We start from the raw sequence: 17,662 nt of genomic DNA on the forward strand, positions 1-17,662 counted from the left end.
TTACTATGGGTTGCACCTGTGTTTTTTGTTAAGAAATATAATGGGTCCTTGTGGCTGTGCATTGATTATTAGAAGTTGAATCAGGTTACATTAAGAATTGGTATCGACTTCCAAGAATTGGTGGACTATTTGATCAATTGGAAAAATACTAAAATTTCTGAAGATTGACTAACATTCAAATTACAACCAATTGAGATTTGGGAATTAAACATCCCAAAGACGGAATTTAGTATACAGTATGATCACTATAAGTTTCTTGTATTACTATTTGGGGTTACCAATGCACCTTAAATTTTTATGGATATGATGAATCAAGTTATTCAATCATACTGGGATCAATTTATTATAGTTTTTATAGATGTTTTTTGATATATATAAAAACTCAAGAAGAGCATGAACAAGATTGGTGATTAACTTTACAAACATTATAAGAGCATCAACTATATGCTAAACAGGAAATGTGAGTTCTGAACAACTAGTGCTAAACTTGTTGACTTTGGTGCAATCCCAAGAGGGGGGTGAATTGGTATTTTAAAGAATTTCTCCCCTAGGTCAATTATCCAGCACCAATATTTCACAATCCTAGGGTCAGTCTAGAGTAGATAATAAGGTAAACTAATAAATGCAGTTGTAATTTAAATTACACAATTAAATCAACCAAGCATGCACAGAAAAGCAAGTAAAGTAAAAATAACACCGGATATGTTATCAAAGTTCGGAAAAAGTGCTTACGTCCCCGCCTCAACTCGTAAGTGACTCACTCGAAAAATGAGCAGCTTGGAAACTATCCTAAGTATAGGAGTTCTGTCGTGTAATATTAAGCCCAAGGGCTAGATCGTCTCCTTAGGGAATGCGTTTAATTTCAATTTCACGTTCTCCCAATCGAAAATAAAAATTTACTGAACTCAGTTCAGATTCGGGGTTTTTTAGAATTTTGGAGAGTTAAACAAAAACTTAAATTAAAGTCCTAAAACTAGCATGCTTCAATTTAAAGAGTAAGTAGGAATGAAAACTCTAATCTTCCTAAGGAAACATCGAAACACGCGCTCATTAAAAATGGTAACATTAATCATGGAATTAAAGCATGTAATGGAAACACAGCAAAATTCAAACACAGATTAAAAGACTGAAACTTTAATACAAACCAAGAACTTGAACCAAAGTTTAACTATCAATTGACCTAAATGAAAATAAAACACAATAAAAACATAAATAAGAGGAACTAAAGGAATGATAAATGAATAAAAGGAGTTACATTAAATCCATCCAATCTAAAAATACCATTAATTAAGAGAAACATAAATAAATAAATATTAAACTCCACTAAAACAAATTAAAATAACTTAACACCCATTCAAACAACTTTGCAAAATTCTAATAAATAACTAAATAAGAGAAAAGAAATATTTTTCTGCAACTGAAAACAAAAGAAAGAAAAGAGAAGAAGAAAGAAGAGAGAGAGAGAGAGAGCAGGGAAAACAAAAGATAAAATAAAAGAGAGACAGAGAGAGAGAGATCAGGGGAGGCTGGCTGTGTCTGGTGCGGAGGATGACTGCTCGGGTGGTTGCTGGAGTTGCAGAGCTGCTGGTGTGTTGTGTTCGGGAACTGCTGCTGTGCTGTGGAGAACTGGTCTGTCTCGGGTTGTATTGAAGAGGGCCTTGACTATGGTGGCTGGAGAGGGCCTCGGGTGGAGGAGCTGAGCAGCAGGAGGCTGGAGAAGACACACGGCTGCCAGAGTTGTAGCTGGTGGCTCGGGACCTGCTGGCCTAGCCTGCTAGAGTACTTGGCCGGAGTTGTAGCAAATAGAGGAGAGATTTTCATAGGATACTGGGAACAGGGGACAGAGGAAAGAAGAAAATAAGAGAGGGAAGAAGGATGAGAGATCAAAGAAGGAGCAAAGCAGAATTGAAAAGAACAAAAAAAACAAACTAAAGAAGAAGAAGAGGAGAGGAGAGTGGGGAACCCCGGGGGCTGCCTGCGCAGGGAGAGGAAGAGAAGGGAATTTAAGGGGGAGTTGGGTTGCCCTAGACCCGGATAGGTGAAATCCGACCCAATTAAATCTGACCCGGCAACTTGACCCAATTGGGGTTGACTCGAATTGTTATATTTTTCCATTTTTTCATTCTCTGTTCATCACAAATCTGACTCTTCTAGAGCCCGTTTCTCACAAAATTCAAAACATAAAAGTTATATATAATCCTTTCCTCTTTCTCCAAAAATTTGAATCGTCTCGATCGGAGCTCGGACGGAAAAGTTATGCATGAAATACGAATAGGTGTTGATTTTGGTTTCCGAGATTTTTTCTACGACAAAAAATTACCAAAACTTCATAAATAGTGCAATAAAGTTCAAGAATGATGATTTTGGCACTTTATTAAAATATTGGATAATTTTGGATATTTAATTAAAAATATAAACCGTAAAGCTCAGGTTAAGATGCCCAATTACGCAGTTTTGACGCGTAATCAGTAAGCCCTAGAATTACCACTATTACTCAATTAATGGGTGAAGCGACACCGTTTACAATCAAGACAAATTACTAGGGTTGACCTCAACCTTTACAAACTCTCTTTGCGGGGGCAGAGAAGGCCCTAACAACTGATCCTTACAGGATAGATCAAACCCCCTCAAGCCATGCTTGAAATACAATCAATGAATATGAAATTTTGCGTACAATTTAAGCGCTTCTACACAAGCATATATGTACCACAATACAGTCCAAATAAATATGCACTCACATATGATATGAATTTAATGTTCAAGTGAGATTTGCTAAAACACTATATCAGCTATCAATAACAATGTATATATGTGTGTATACGTGAGAGAGATTACCTTTGATTTAGGACAAATAAAATCAGTATATATCAAAGGAACTTGGAATCTCAAAGAGAAAATCTCAACACAATATTTTTCAGTATAAGCATAACCAAGATTTAGGGATCAAGCTTGCTTAAAAATAATTTATCGAATAGTGTAAGCAAGCTTTCAAATCTGGCAATGAAGATGCCAAGACTCAGAAGCTAACAAGAGTTTTTCTCAAATAATAATTATCAATCAAATATATTGACAAAAACCCTAGCTTTACTCTCCAAGAAAACTACCAAACAATGCAAGGCAATGTGAGTAAAAAGCTTCTATAGCAATATATGCTCACACAAGTGAGAATCAAACTCACTTTAACTTGCAATTAGTTTGCAAGAAAGGAGCTCAAGAAAAAATATAACTCTCTGTTTTGAAAAAAATTAGTAAGAATAAAATGAGAGAATATTAAAAATTTGGCTTGGAAATATGAAGTATAAGCAATATGGGCTCAAGAGAAATTAGAGAGAATTTTTGCTAATTATATTTCTAATCAGTTGCTAAGCTCTCCAAATGAATGGGTATACATAGATATCCTCAAAAATATTACCGTTGGGGACATAGGAGGAATTTTGGAAAATGTTTAATGAAGGTTAATTAAAATTAACCTCGGTTTATTGCGGTAAAAATTATAGCAATCCAAGAGTTTCGGTTGACCGTACTAAGGGTTCAGTTGACCGCTTTGGGAGCTTTGGTCAACCATGGAGTTTTTTAACAAAGAATATGGTCGATCGTATTCGGGTAATTTTGAACCGTTCGTGGTTCAATCGACTATTCATACAATTCAGTCGACTGTGGCCAAATAGAACTGAAAATGACCAAACAGTTGGGGGGTTAAACACGTGGTAGTTCGGTCGACCAAGGACATTGTGTTCAAAACCATACAATCGAACGTACTTAAGTCAAACTATTGACTTCCATATGGTTCGGTCGATCGAATTAATTACACTGCAAAGGTTCGGTTGACCGAAACCCTATCAATGTTCATTTAAGGTCCTAATTTTTATCAGAAGTCACCCATGTTCATATGAGTATAACTTCTAAGTTATGGGGGACTTTTCATGTGATGTTTAGGGACCTAAATTTAGTCTATGGTCATTAAGCATTAAGTCCAAAAAAATTCGACATCGGTTAATCGGTGATCCCAATGGTCATGTGGTTCCCTATGGTCAAACTTTGGTCATTGAGCATTAAATCCTATCATGCATGCTAATGCATTATAACATACCATATAAATTATTACAGACCCAAATGAATGAAATATAAATTACAAGAATAAACAATTTGGTCTTCATTTTTCCTTCAAGTCTCCATATGCACCATATGATATTGCCAATTCATGCAAGACTAATCCTGCACACAAACTTAACAAACATTAAATACCAAGGTATTTTTCATAATCAAAACGGGATATGACCTATAAGGTCAACAAAATTTTTGGGTCATGTCATAATCAAAGAATGTTTATCTCTGGATTCTTCTAAGGTTGACACTGTATTAAGTTGGGTAACCCCTAAAAAATGTGACTTAAATTCATAACTTCCTGGGTTTGGCAGGGTATTATCGCAAGCTTGTGCGGAATTTTTTCTACAATGTCTGTGCCATTGATCAAGTTTACTAGGAAAAGGTGGTTGCCTAGGTATCATGACACTTAAAGCCTCACAAGTGCAATTATCTGACCCATGACTTGGAATTAGCTGCTATTATGTTTGCATTAAAATTACACCGTTCATACTTATATAAAAACAAATTTGAATTGTAGTCAAACAATAAAAGCTTTAAATACCTCTTTATTCAAAAAGAATTTTATTTTGAAACTAGAGGATGATAAGAGAGTGATTACTAGGGATCCTAACCGTATTGCAATTTGGTTACTGAATTTTGTAGGCACCATCTTTAAAGAAGGATTTAGAATATATTATCTGTTAAGAGAGAAAGGCTATGTCGGTGTTAGATCTTTGGGGAAACGGAAATGAGAATTAAAGTTGTTGAGTATTAGTGCTAAGACAAGGGGTATTAGGATAGGATGTGTAATTCATCGGTTCGTGTTAGTTACCATTTGTTGATAGAATTATTTACGGGGTCAACTCAAACTTGCTAGGTTCACAAAGGATTTTATCCAAAGTTGTATGTAGCAAATTTTCAGGACGAAATTTTTATGAGGGGAACATGTAATGACCCAAAAATAATATGTGTGTAAGTGTAATCCTAAATATATATATATATATATAATAATAATAATAATAATAATAATAAATAATATATTTAATTAATTAATTAAAATAAACAAATAAAATGAATAGTATTATAATGACAATAAAAAGTTATTGGAATAATATATATATATATATAATATTAATATAATAATAATATACTATACATGTTGGAATTAGTGTATTACCAAGAGGGAGGGTGAATTGGGTATTTAAAAATTTTCTCCTAGGTCAATTTAGATTCCACAAACAGTATTACGCAACCTAGGTGATCGGTGCAAACTGCAAGTGCACAGTATATCGTAGTTTTATAATATAATGATGTGTAGAATATCGTTCTCAGGGATTGATATCTTAATTTTACTAAGTACCAAATTTATAATACTCTTGATTTTATTTAGAAAAATTAATAATTTTAGATTGCGAAATTTAAACAAAACTACTTTAAATAAACTATTCAAGAGAATTTAAAACTGGATGCTGCATATCAAATTACTGATAGTGAAAACTTTTAGGAAACCGATTTCACCTAGTTTCTCACTATGCTTTACACATCTAGCCAATTCGAATTCATATTCTCTCTTTATTAGCAAATCTCCAATTTTTCGGAAAACCTTTTTCGATAGTCAATCAAAACTTATTCTTGTTTCTTATTTAACATACGATTATACAAATTAATAATGCAATAAGACCCTCGATTTTTAATGCTGCATAGGTTTATACAAGTCTTTCGATCTCTATATTTACCTACGCTGAATTATCCAAGATCTATGCTATAATCCCCTATTTCGGTAGCAAATCACAAGACTAATATTATTTAATATATGGTCAGTTAATTAAAAGCATTAAGCGCAGAATAACTCAAACAAACATTAATGAAAACTACTTCAGATTAGCATCAAAAAGCAAGCATAGTTCAAAACTGGTTGCATCGTTTTCTTAGAATACAAAAATTTAGTTCATTCTGAAAATTAAATCCAACAATAAAGATTTCACCATGTTTTCTTTTATTTGGAGAGTAGATGAAAAAACAACACTCGCAGCACCACCGTCGCTCACCACGAACACCCCGAACACCACTGTTGCTTGCCGCTTCCGATTCCCGAAAAGATTTTAATTTGCTGCGTGCGACCACCTCTCCTTTGCTAAAACTGTGTGTGGTTCGGCCTCCCTTGCATGCCTCACCAAAATTTTTTTTTTTTTTTTCAACCCTCCTATGTGGTGCAGCCTCTCCCTTTTTCAGCCCCAGAGCATGCCTCCCTCTCCAAACCTTATGCCCGGCTCCCCCCACCAAGAAAAGCTAAAAAAAAAATGTCTCCTTCCCTTTTTACTTTTCCAACCTCTTTTTTCTTTCCTTTCTTTTCCTTTCTTTCTTTCCTTTTCTTTCTTTTTGCTCCTCACCCAGCGTGCTACTCTAAGATGACCCGGCTGCATGGCATGGTCACATCACACTTTTTTTATTTTTTTATTTTTTTTTCTTTTCTTTTCTTTTTTCAAAGGTACACGATCTGCCCTCCACCTTCAAGCCCGATTTCGACCCTTCTATAGCCCGTAACTCTCACATCTTAAAACACAAAATTTGTAGACCACTTTCTCAGCTTTTCCTAAAATTTTGAATCTTCTCGATCGGAGCTCGAACAAGAAAGTTATACCTAGATTACAGAGAATTATTGAAATAGTCCATAAAACAAGGTATGGTAATTTCATGTATGATTTCGACGTTAATACAGCCAGTTTTTTGCAAAATGCAAAACATGAAAATTGTAGAATGTTTTCTTATCTTTCTATGACATCCTAAATCATCTGAATCAGAGGTCATATGAGAGATTTACACATAGATTACAAAGTACCACCGGTTTTTAGCTTTCAATAGTTGCCCTGCAATAAAAAATACCAAAATTTCATACATTACTCAATAAAACCCAAATTTTATAAATAAAACACAAAGTTAGAATATTGAGAGTAATTAGGCATTTTAATAAAAAAATATAATTCGTAATGCATAAATAAAAGTTAAAAAAAAAATGTCTCATTCCCTTTTTACTTTTCCAACTTCCTTTTTCTTTCCTTTCTTTTCCTTTCTTTCTTTCCTTTTCTTTCTTTTGCTCCTCACCCAGCGTGCTGCTCTAAGATGGCCTGGCTGCATGGCATGGTCACATCACGCTTTTTTATTTTTTTATTTATTTTTTCTTTTCTTTTCTTTTTTCAAAGGTACACGATCTGCCCTCCACCTTCAAGCCCGATTTCGACCCTTCTATAGTCTATAACTCTTAAAGCTTAAAACACAAAAGTTGTAGAACTCTTTCTCAGATTTCTCTAAAATTTTGAATCGTCTCGATTGGAGCTCGAACAAGAAAGTTATACCCAGATTACAAAGAATTATTGAAATAGTCCATAAAATAGCGTATGGTAACTTCACGTTTGATTTCGACCTTAATGTAACCAGTATTTCGCAAAACGCAAAACATGAAAATTGTAGAATGTTTTCTTATCTTTCTACAACATCCTTAATCATCTGAATCGAAGGTCGGATGAGAGAGTTACACATAGATTACAAAGTATCATTGGTTTTTAGCTTCCAATAGTTGCCTTGCAATAAAAAATACCAAAATTTCAAACATTACTCAATAAAACCCAAATTTTATAAATAAATCATAAAGTTAGAATATTGAGAGTAATTAGACATTTTAATAAAAAAATATAATTCGTAATGCATAAATTAAAGAACCTAACTAAGCAATTTAAGCGCGTAATTACACCCCCCAACTAAAGTTTTGTAAGTCCCTAGCAAATAACGTGAAAGCGATTCCAGGTGGTACCCACAAATTTCAATGAATGAATGCACATGCAACACAATCGTACCATTTCACATATAAGAATATCATCAAATTACACACAAACTCATTCATACATAATGTCCGCATCTTCGAAGTAAGTCATTCGTGCAAGTCTCATCATTATATAGTCGTTAAGAACGGTAAACACACGTAAAATTAACCAGCGAGCACAATTCAGAGTTAATCTAACCATATAAATTCGAGTATAAATAGGAGAAATCTCGAAGCATGTGTAATGTGTGTAACTCGTTACACCCAGGATATCCGTAGACACCTAAAGAACTGTTGCTTTGACTCGGCCTAACTGGCATACCCAAAAAAACACTCAAAAAGGATAGGTTCACTCATCGTATGTGAGGAAGAGTGTTATGGTCAAACATCTCACATACTGTAAGGAAAAAAAGCTAAATGTACGGAGTGGACCAGTCTGAAAAGGATCCAGCCTATTTACGAGGTGTCGGTTCCTTCACCCTAGCATCTTCTCACCTACTTTCCATGTCCAACCAAGATCACCCTAGATCAACTTATTCACAAAAAGGCATGAATACATCTGAGGCATTAGGCGGGTGAAGAGTCTTCATATGTGAAGAACATGTGTCATGTCCCTGACTTTTGTTGTAGTTGTGTGGATCAGCTGTAGACACCCTATTTTTGCCCTAACCAGATAGAACAAGGGGTACATTCTTATTTTCATTATTATTATTATTATTACCTTATTAATATTATTATTATTTTATTACCACTATTATTTGTATTTATTATTTTTATTATTTTTCTTATTATTAGTATTTTTATTATCTTTATTTTTACTTTCTTATAATTATTTGTATTATTTATTATTATTACTATCAGTATTATTACTATTTTCATATATTATTATTATTACTTTATTATTATTTTTATTATTTTTCTATTATTATTATTATTATTAATTATTTCTTTTAATATTAGTATTATTACTTTATTTACTAATTATTATTATTTTTATTTTCATATCTATTATTACCATAAAAACATAAAAAAATAAAGAAAAAGAAAAAATGAAAAAGGAAAGGAAGGGGGCGCTAGGGTTGGCAAAAATTTTATAAAGGGGGGGGGGGCAGACAACACAAACACACCGGGGCACAGCGAAGAAGCCAGAACAGAAAAAAATCCAGCCGCGCAGCAACCCCATCTTACTCTTCTTCTTCTTCTTCCATCTCCCTCATTCTCTCCATCCCACTCACCTAGCTTTCATCCTCACATAGCCCTGCACAGCAGTCACGAGCTCTTGCAGCAACTTGCCGCCGAGACCATCAGCACCAGACCACCATTGCCTTCCAGCAACTACCGCCATCGCCCACGACCCCGTTCTCCGGTGTCACCTCCAGCTCTGGTGTCACTCCGCCACAGCCATCGCGATCCTACTCCATCGTTATACCAGCCCAGCAACCAACGTCGTCGCCATCTCTGGTCATTCTTCTCCATTCCATCACAACAGTCTACTGCTGCAGGAGAGAGCCGCTGGAACCTTCACCGTCGTTGTCGTCTCCAGCAGTCCTTGCTATCCTCCACCGCCGTCATCGTCTCCGATAGCCCTTGTTGTCATCGCCGTTTCCAGCCCTAGTTCTCTGGCTGTATCCCCCCTCTGCAAGTACTTCCACTGTAAGTACCTCCCTGCCCCTCTGCTGTATATACATACACACACATACAAATATATACATATATTGATTCAGCTTGTGTTTTATTACATAAAGTTTAAGTTTTTTTTATTTTGCTTCTGCATCTGTGTGTATATCCTGCAAAACGCACATTGCACACACACACAGCACACACACTGCAAAACACACACTGCACACACACACAGCACACACAGTAAAACACACACAGCACACACACGTTTTGGTTGAAAAGTTTAAATTTTGCTTGGTTATTGTTTTAGGATTTTTAATAATTAATGTCCGTATTTATAAATACTAATTTGTTTATCTTCATTATTGTAGGATTTTTTTTTATTTTTATTGCCAAGGTAAGATTTCATTTGTAATATTTAAATGTAATAATTTCTGTTGTCATATTTTTAGTGCGCAATATTCAAGTTGCATGTGTAATATGTATTCTTAGGTTTTGGGTTGTTATCTTGTTGTGGTTCTTATGTGTAAGATATTTGTTATTATTATTATTTTATTCATGCTTATATTGTATGTTAACTTTGTATTATATTATTAGTATTTTAGAATTTTGGTCATGTTATATATCATGTTAGTTGTATTATATTATTAGGTATTTTAGAACTATAATTGTATGTGTATTTAGTATTCTAGAATGTTAGTCATATTAGGTATTTAACAACTTAGGATTTATAAGTAACATCATACATCTAATTTAGTATTTTAGGTAACTTTTAATATAGCGTCTTACTATATATTTATTATTATTATGATACTTTTAGTATGTTAATATATAAGGTATTATTTATTATGGTAAGTTTAATATTTTAGGTAATATAATATATTTGATGTTTTGGTATCATGCTATCATATTATATGTTTAGTATATATAGTGTTATAGTAATTTGTTACGTATTATAGTTTTTGTGGATATTTATTATTATTATTATCATGATTATATGTATTATGGTATGTCTGAGTATTTTTGTTTATAACGTACATGTAGTATTTTAATATTATGGTATGTTCATTATCTTAATCTATATTATATATTTTATATTTTACTATTATTGGTATGTTGGATATTTTAACTCGTGTTATATATTTAGTCTTATAGTATGGTGGTATGTTTAGAATCGTAGCAAATATCATATATTTATATCTAGTATTTTGTATTGGGCTAGTTTTAGTATTTTAGCTTGTATTATATATGTTGATTAGTATGTATTGTGGTATCCTAATATTCTAGTTTATTACTATTTTTTTTTATCTTTATTATTATGTTTAAATTATTATATCTATTATCCAAAACCTCCCAAACTAGTATTTTCATACTTAGGAAAACCCATAAGATTTCTAAAATTTGGGAGTGTATTTTATAAAGTTATTTTTGATTTTTAATCCATATGATTTTAATGCTGGGGTATGAGCCTTCAGGCTTTAAGTACCTTTGGTTCTAAGGGAATATGTAAATATTTATATTTTATATATATTTTTTTATTATTTATTTATTTATTTATCCACTTTGTACGTGTATTAGTAAATTTACTAGAGGAGTAATTTTAAAGACTTACTAGATTGACTTAGGGATAATTCCAAATTAATTAGGTACCATTCGTAAGAACGGGCGTGTAGGAGGTGTTCGTACCTTCCCCTCGCGTAACCGAACTCCCAAACCCAATTCTGGTAACATAGACACGTTCTATCCTTAACAGGGTAGTAATCATTTGTTCTAACAACACTAAAAGGTTAGTGGCGACTCCAATATTCCTTGTTTTTCCTGAAAATTTAAAATCTATTTTTATTTCGCCGCTCGGGGCACACGCGCTCCTGGGACGTCGCGACATCAAGTATTAATCTTTCACTTCTTCTAGGGTATTTCTATTTCTCTTTTTCTTTCTTCTGCTCATTTTTCAATTTCTTTCGTTTCATGGTCAATTAGGACAATCATAACACTTCTTTTATTGTTTTCACACCACCTATGTGCATTAAGCTCGAGCAAGAGTCCATGAAATAAGTCTATTTCTAGGGGTGGCTCAACCTTCACATCTTGAGTAGGCTACAAGACCTAGGTTTCTATCTCCCCACTAGATGCCATATCTAGGCTAGCAATTCAAAAACTAAAACTAGTGTACAAAGAATACCTAGAAAAAAAAAAATAGGGAAAGTTGAGTTTTATGAACTCTGAGTTGACGTCAAAAACTCAAAAGAACGATAAATGGCTCAACAGTACCTCACAAGGTGTCACAGTCGCCACGGGCGCTCTCTCAATGTTCACAAGGAACACTAAGTGCTACAAGTCACGTGAACGTGTATTTTTTTTAGCCTCAAGAGATACCATGTAGATACAAGAGTTTATATAGTCAAATTAACACAATTGAACTACCAATCAACCGTCAATGAGTTACGATTCGTAGCTTAGCCATATAAATAGAAACTACACATAAATGACCCAAGTGTGTACTCCTAGGTTATGTGCAAGTATATGAAGGGCATAAATAGTGTCACGCATAGTCTAATCATCCATATTCACACAAATTTTTTTTTTCAATGTTATTCGAATATGAGAAAGAGTGAAGAAAATGAAGAAACTTTCCCAGCTTTTTGGTGAATCCGTCAGGGAATTAAATTTTCAGCTCTGTACTCGTGCCAAATAAACCTGCATCAAAAATCTAAATTATTCAAAAGTGCATAGATAAATAAATAAATATAGTAATAAAGATAAAATAAATAAACAAAAGAAAACTCTTTGGGTTGCCTTCCATAAGCGCTTGTTTTAACATCTCCAGTCAGACGTTTCAATCTTCATCAACCAGGATCTCCAAGAGGAATAAATGCACAGTTCCTCTCCATTTGTTCTCCATAGTAGTGCTTCAGTTTCTGACCATTAACTCTGAATATTTTCCTTATCTTGTACTTCAAGTCTATTGCTCCAAAAGGGAAAACTTTGTCAATTGTATAAGGACCTGTCCATCTTGACCTTAACTTACCTGCGAAAAATTTTAATCGTGAGTTGAAGAGTAGAACTTGTTGTCCTGGAGCAAACTCACGCCTAAGAATCTGTTTTTCATGCCACTTCTTCGTCTACTCTTTGTATACTTTTGCATTTTCATACGCATCACCTGAGAATGCATAGCGAAGATGCTCAGGGAATTGTTTCAACTCTGGAGATATAGGTTGCTGCATCTTTTCTTTAGAGATTATAGAATCCGTCTTTGCTACCATAGGTTCTAGCCTCCCCACACACTGCCGTGTTGTAATTTGTTGCAAGGATCATTCTAGGTGATCAACTAGTACAGCTTTTTGAAAGACTTTTTCTACACCGTGTTGAATGACATCTACCAGGGGATCTTCTAGGAATCTCATGTCTTGGTATATGTTGAACATGACCTCTTCCTTGTCCACTCTTAATGTTAACTCACCCTTTTGAACATCAATTAAAGCCGTTCTAGTGGCTAAGAATGGTTGGCCAAGAATTAGCGGAACTTCTTGGTCTTCCTCCATATCTAACACCACAAAATCAACAAGAAAAATAAATTTATCCACCTTTACCAATACATCTTCTATGATTCCATCTGGATACTTGATGGATCGGTCTGTTAGTTGCAAAGAAATGGTTGTTTGTTTCATCTCTCCAAGTCCCAATTTCCTGCAAACAGAAAGTGGCATAAAATTAATGCTAGCACCAAGATCACATAAAAATTTATCAAAAAATGAATTTCCAATAGTGTAAGGCCAAGTAAAACTCCCTGGATCTTTTAATTTTTGAGGCAATTTCTTTTGGAGAATAGCACTACATTCCTCAATAAGCTTCACTGTTTTGAACTTTTCCAACCTTCTTTTCTTGGAAATGATGTCCTTCAGGAATTTGACATAGTTTGGCATTTGTTCCAAGGCGTCTGCAAAAGGAATATTTATGTGAATTTTCTTAAAAATATCCAAAAACTTAGAAAATTGCTTATCTAATTTTTGCTTTTGAAAATGTTGAGGATAAGGAAGTGGAGTAGAGAGAATAGGAGGATTGTCAGGAAATGAAATTGCTGGATACGTGTTAGTCTCTCCTGGTGTATCATCCACAATCTCCTCTTCTTCCTTTTTATTCTTGCTTCGGCCATTATTTTCAGTTGTAAGTGTGGACATGGTTTCCTTTGCTGGTGACTTCTCAATTTCTCTTCCACTCCTAAGTGTGATGGCCTTGCTTTGTTCCTTAGGATTCACTTCTGTGTTGTTAGGAAAAGTTCCTCTCTATTGGGTATCGATGGACGTGACCAGTTGCCCAATTTGCGTTTCAAGATTCTTCATGGCGGCTCCCATGTTGTTACAATGAGTCTCAATGCTATCCATCCATGCATCTGTCTTTTTAAACCTTGCTTTTGTCTCCTCAACAAATGATATCATGGCATCCTCAAGTGACATCTTCTTCTCACCTTGATGACTATCAAATCCTGCAGGAGGTTGTAGCACATTTCTTGTATTTCCATAAGACAAATTCTCATGATTTCGAAGCCCTAGATGGTAATATTGTGGCAAAGGATCACCACGATAATTATTGTGATGACCCTCTTAATTTCCATATTTTTTTTTTTACAAAATAAAATCAACTTCACCAATCTCAGCAGATCATAATCCACCTGGACCCGTGGGTACCATGGATACATCAGAATACATAACGGAAACCTAGCAGCAGGAACATAAGTCATAAATACCTCATTATACCATATATTACAATACCAGAGTAACTACAATCACTGTACACATATATCCACAACACTCAACCCAAAAATATATCTTATGGCCACTTCCACAAAATACATCCGACCCTATCAAAATGCTTACCCTTCTCGAAGGGTAGATCTACCATACTAGATCAGCGAGGCTTTACCCGCTCTTCTATCAGGGGCTCCTGAAAAGTTTATAAAATTTAGGGGTGAGACACCTCTCAGTAAGGGAAATAAACTAATACCAGTATGTGGCAACATGAGTATTTCGTGTTTATACCATACATATCATATCCAGTAAATGTTTGTCAAATATGGGAAACATATATATATCATCAAAACATGGTAGAACATACTGCATTTTCATAAACATATATCATCTCATATAATAATAATAACACAAAAGCATTCCTGGTAGGTTAGCTGGCTATTGTCATGTATTAACCCCACATGACTGGGTTGTGTGGCCCGAAGGCGGGACTTGACAATGGTTGGCCGACCACTGCCAAGTCAAAAGTACAATCTGTAAGTCTGATGGGTCTGCTAGACCTGATCCGTACACTAGGGGTGATCACACACTTCTTAAAAACCACATTGACAATCCAATCTCACACCACTCCGTACAGCGGCGTTAACACAGATATCATGATCACGAAAACCATGGACACATAGCAACGGTACCGTACAAGTGCTAGCCTAGACCAAGCCAACAAGGTTCTGATATCATATAACATATACTGAAACTATTACACATGGATATTTCATATCATTAATTTGCATATATACGTATGTCAGGAAAATCATCGGCCCGTACGCCGGTATTACACATTTTACCATAGCTTGGCCCGTACGCCGGCAAATCATAGCATAACCCATACGCTGGCAAATCATTTCCATAGCTCGGCCCGTACGCCTATAAACATATCCATAACACAGCCCGTACGCTGGCAAATCACATCCATAGAACGGCCCATATGCCGGCAAAATATATCCATGGCACAACCCGTACGCTGGCACATCATACACATAACACGACCCATATGCCGACAAAACATATAAAAATCTCGGCCCGTACGCCAGTTTTCCATTATAAAAATCCGTATCATAATCACATTTCTAAAAAACAGTATTTCATAATATTTTATACTCATACCACACTAACATATTTTTCGCATATTCAACATACAATCATTTTCAACAGTATTTTCCCAAATATAAATCATATATAAATATATTTATTTTTCTGAAGTCAAATGCTATATATATATATATACATGCATTTTCTTAAAAAGAACTAGCTTAAATTATCCCCTTACCTGATTCTTGAAAAACCCTTAAAAAAATCTGCCCCGCACCCGCAGGGTTCCCAACTCAACGCCCTAAAAACAACATTCCTCAGAACTAAAGTTCAGTATTTCTAAGCATATAACAGTTTCCTCAACTGTCAAAAATCCAAATATTGAGTAGAAAACCTTACCCTAGATTTGGGATGGTTTCCATCTCGGCCCCATCGACGATCCGCTCCAGCAGACTTGCAGAGAACTATCCCAGGAGCGTCGTGGTGGCTTCGAATTGCCGATCAGGCGTAAATCGGGCCCAAAATTGATGAGAGAGAGAGAGAGAGAGAGAGAGAGAGAGAAAACTGAAGGGGAGAGAGAAAACGAGTTGCTTAGTTATGAAGTAACAAAAATTCGGATTTTTAGTATTTATAGAACTAAATTCGTCGATGAGCCACGTCATTCCTCGACGAATCCTTTAATAAATTCGTCGACGAAATTCAGTCCTCGTCGACGAAATTCAGTCTTCGTCGACGAATTCTCTTAAACTCTCGTCGACGAATCCTCTGTATTCGTCGATGAATTTTCTTATACCTTCATCGATGAATCCCCTGTATTCGTCGACGAAGTTGAATTCTTCCTTCTATTACTGTCTCTATTTCCTTTCCTCTTTATTATTTAAATCTCATTATTATTCGGGTCATTACAATTGTAGTTCTGATTATTGATGTATTGAACCTATTCTTAACTCGCTCCATTGCTCGAATCTGTCCTACTTGTAGCTGCCACATATTCGGCACCTTGTGGTATCCTCTGGGTTGTCAAAGTTGAAATCTGATGAGACAGAGAAGCAACTTGAGCTGAAAGTGCAACAAAAGGCTCCAATTCATGAATTCCAGCAACTTTCTTAGCCATAGTTCTTTTAGTTGGCCATTGATAGTTATTTGAGGCCATTTCTTCCAAAAGAGAAGTAACACCCTCAAGTGTCTTTGACATCAAAGTTCCCCCAGATGCAACATCAACTAAAGTCCGCGTTTGCCCATTTAACCCATTATAGAACATCTGAATCTACAACCAATCCGGGAATCCATGTTGTGGGCAGCGTTGAATCAAATCCTTATATCTTTCCTATGCTTCATAGAGTGATTCAAAATCATGTTGCTTGAATTGACCAATCTCACTCCTGAGTTGAGCTATTTTTGCAGGTGGAAAGAATTTAGCAAGAAATTTTTCTGTCATGTCCTGCCAACTAGTAATACTCCCTAGTTGTAGAGACTGTAGTCAACCTCTTGCTTTATCCCTCAAAGAAAAAGGGAACAATCTCAGCCTAATGGTGTCTTCAGTAACACCATTGATCTTCACAGTATCACAAATCTCTAGAAACATCGCTAGATGGATATTGGGATCATCAAGTGGCAAGCCACTGAATTGGGCCTATTGCACCATGCTGATTAATGCAAGTTTTAGCTCAAATTTGTTGGCATTAATGAGCTGGCCTCTAATACCCGAATAATTGTCATTCACAACTGGCCGTACATAATCTTTCAAGGTGTGTGGCTGTGCATTATCTTGTCCATTCTCCATGGCCAGTACCCTCTTTTTCCTTAGTACTCTAAGCATTCTTTCAATCTCCGGATCAAAAGGAATAATGACACGTGTTCTAGCACTGTGCATCCAACATAAAAAACACACCAGAAATACAGAAAAAAATAATAAAATAAAATAAAGAAATAAATAAAAATATAAAAATAAAATTCTAAATTAAAACAAAGATTACTTTGTATCAATATTGGCACAAATAAGAAAACCTCAATCCTTGGCAACGGCCCCAAAAACTTGATCGGTGCAAACTGTAAGTGTACAGTATTGTAACTTTATAATATAATGATGTGTAGAGTATCGTCCTCGGTGATTAATGTCTTAATTTTACCAAGTACCGAATTTATAATACCCTTGATTTTATTTAGAAAAATGAATAATTTTAGACTACGAAATTTAAACAAAGCTACTTTAAATAAACTATTCAAGAGAATTTAAAATTGGGTGTCGCGTATCAAATTACTAATGGTGAAAACTTCTAGAAAACCGATTTCATCTAGTTTCTCA

At 34.9% G+C, this 17,662-nt stretch overlaps 1 non-coding gene across 1 annotated transcript; it reads left to right on the forward strand.

The window, feature by feature from the left end:
- The first annotated feature begins 16,640 nt into the window (after positions 1 to 16,640).
- LOC131156921 (small nucleolar RNA R71) lies at positions 16,641 to 16,747 on the forward strand. Its single transcript, XR_009137182.1, has one exon. It is a non-coding gene; the product is annotated as a small nucleolar RNA R71 (small nucleolar RNA).
- The last annotated feature ends 915 nt before the right edge of the window (positions 16,748 to 17,662 follow it).

This window comes from Malania oleifera, chromosome 5, assembly GCF_029873635.1.
Source record: "Malania oleifera isolate guangnan ecotype guangnan chromosome 5, ASM2987363v1, whole genome shotgun sequence".
NCBI lineage: Eukaryota > Viridiplantae > Streptophyta > Magnoliopsida > Santalales > Ximeniaceae > Malania > Malania oleifera.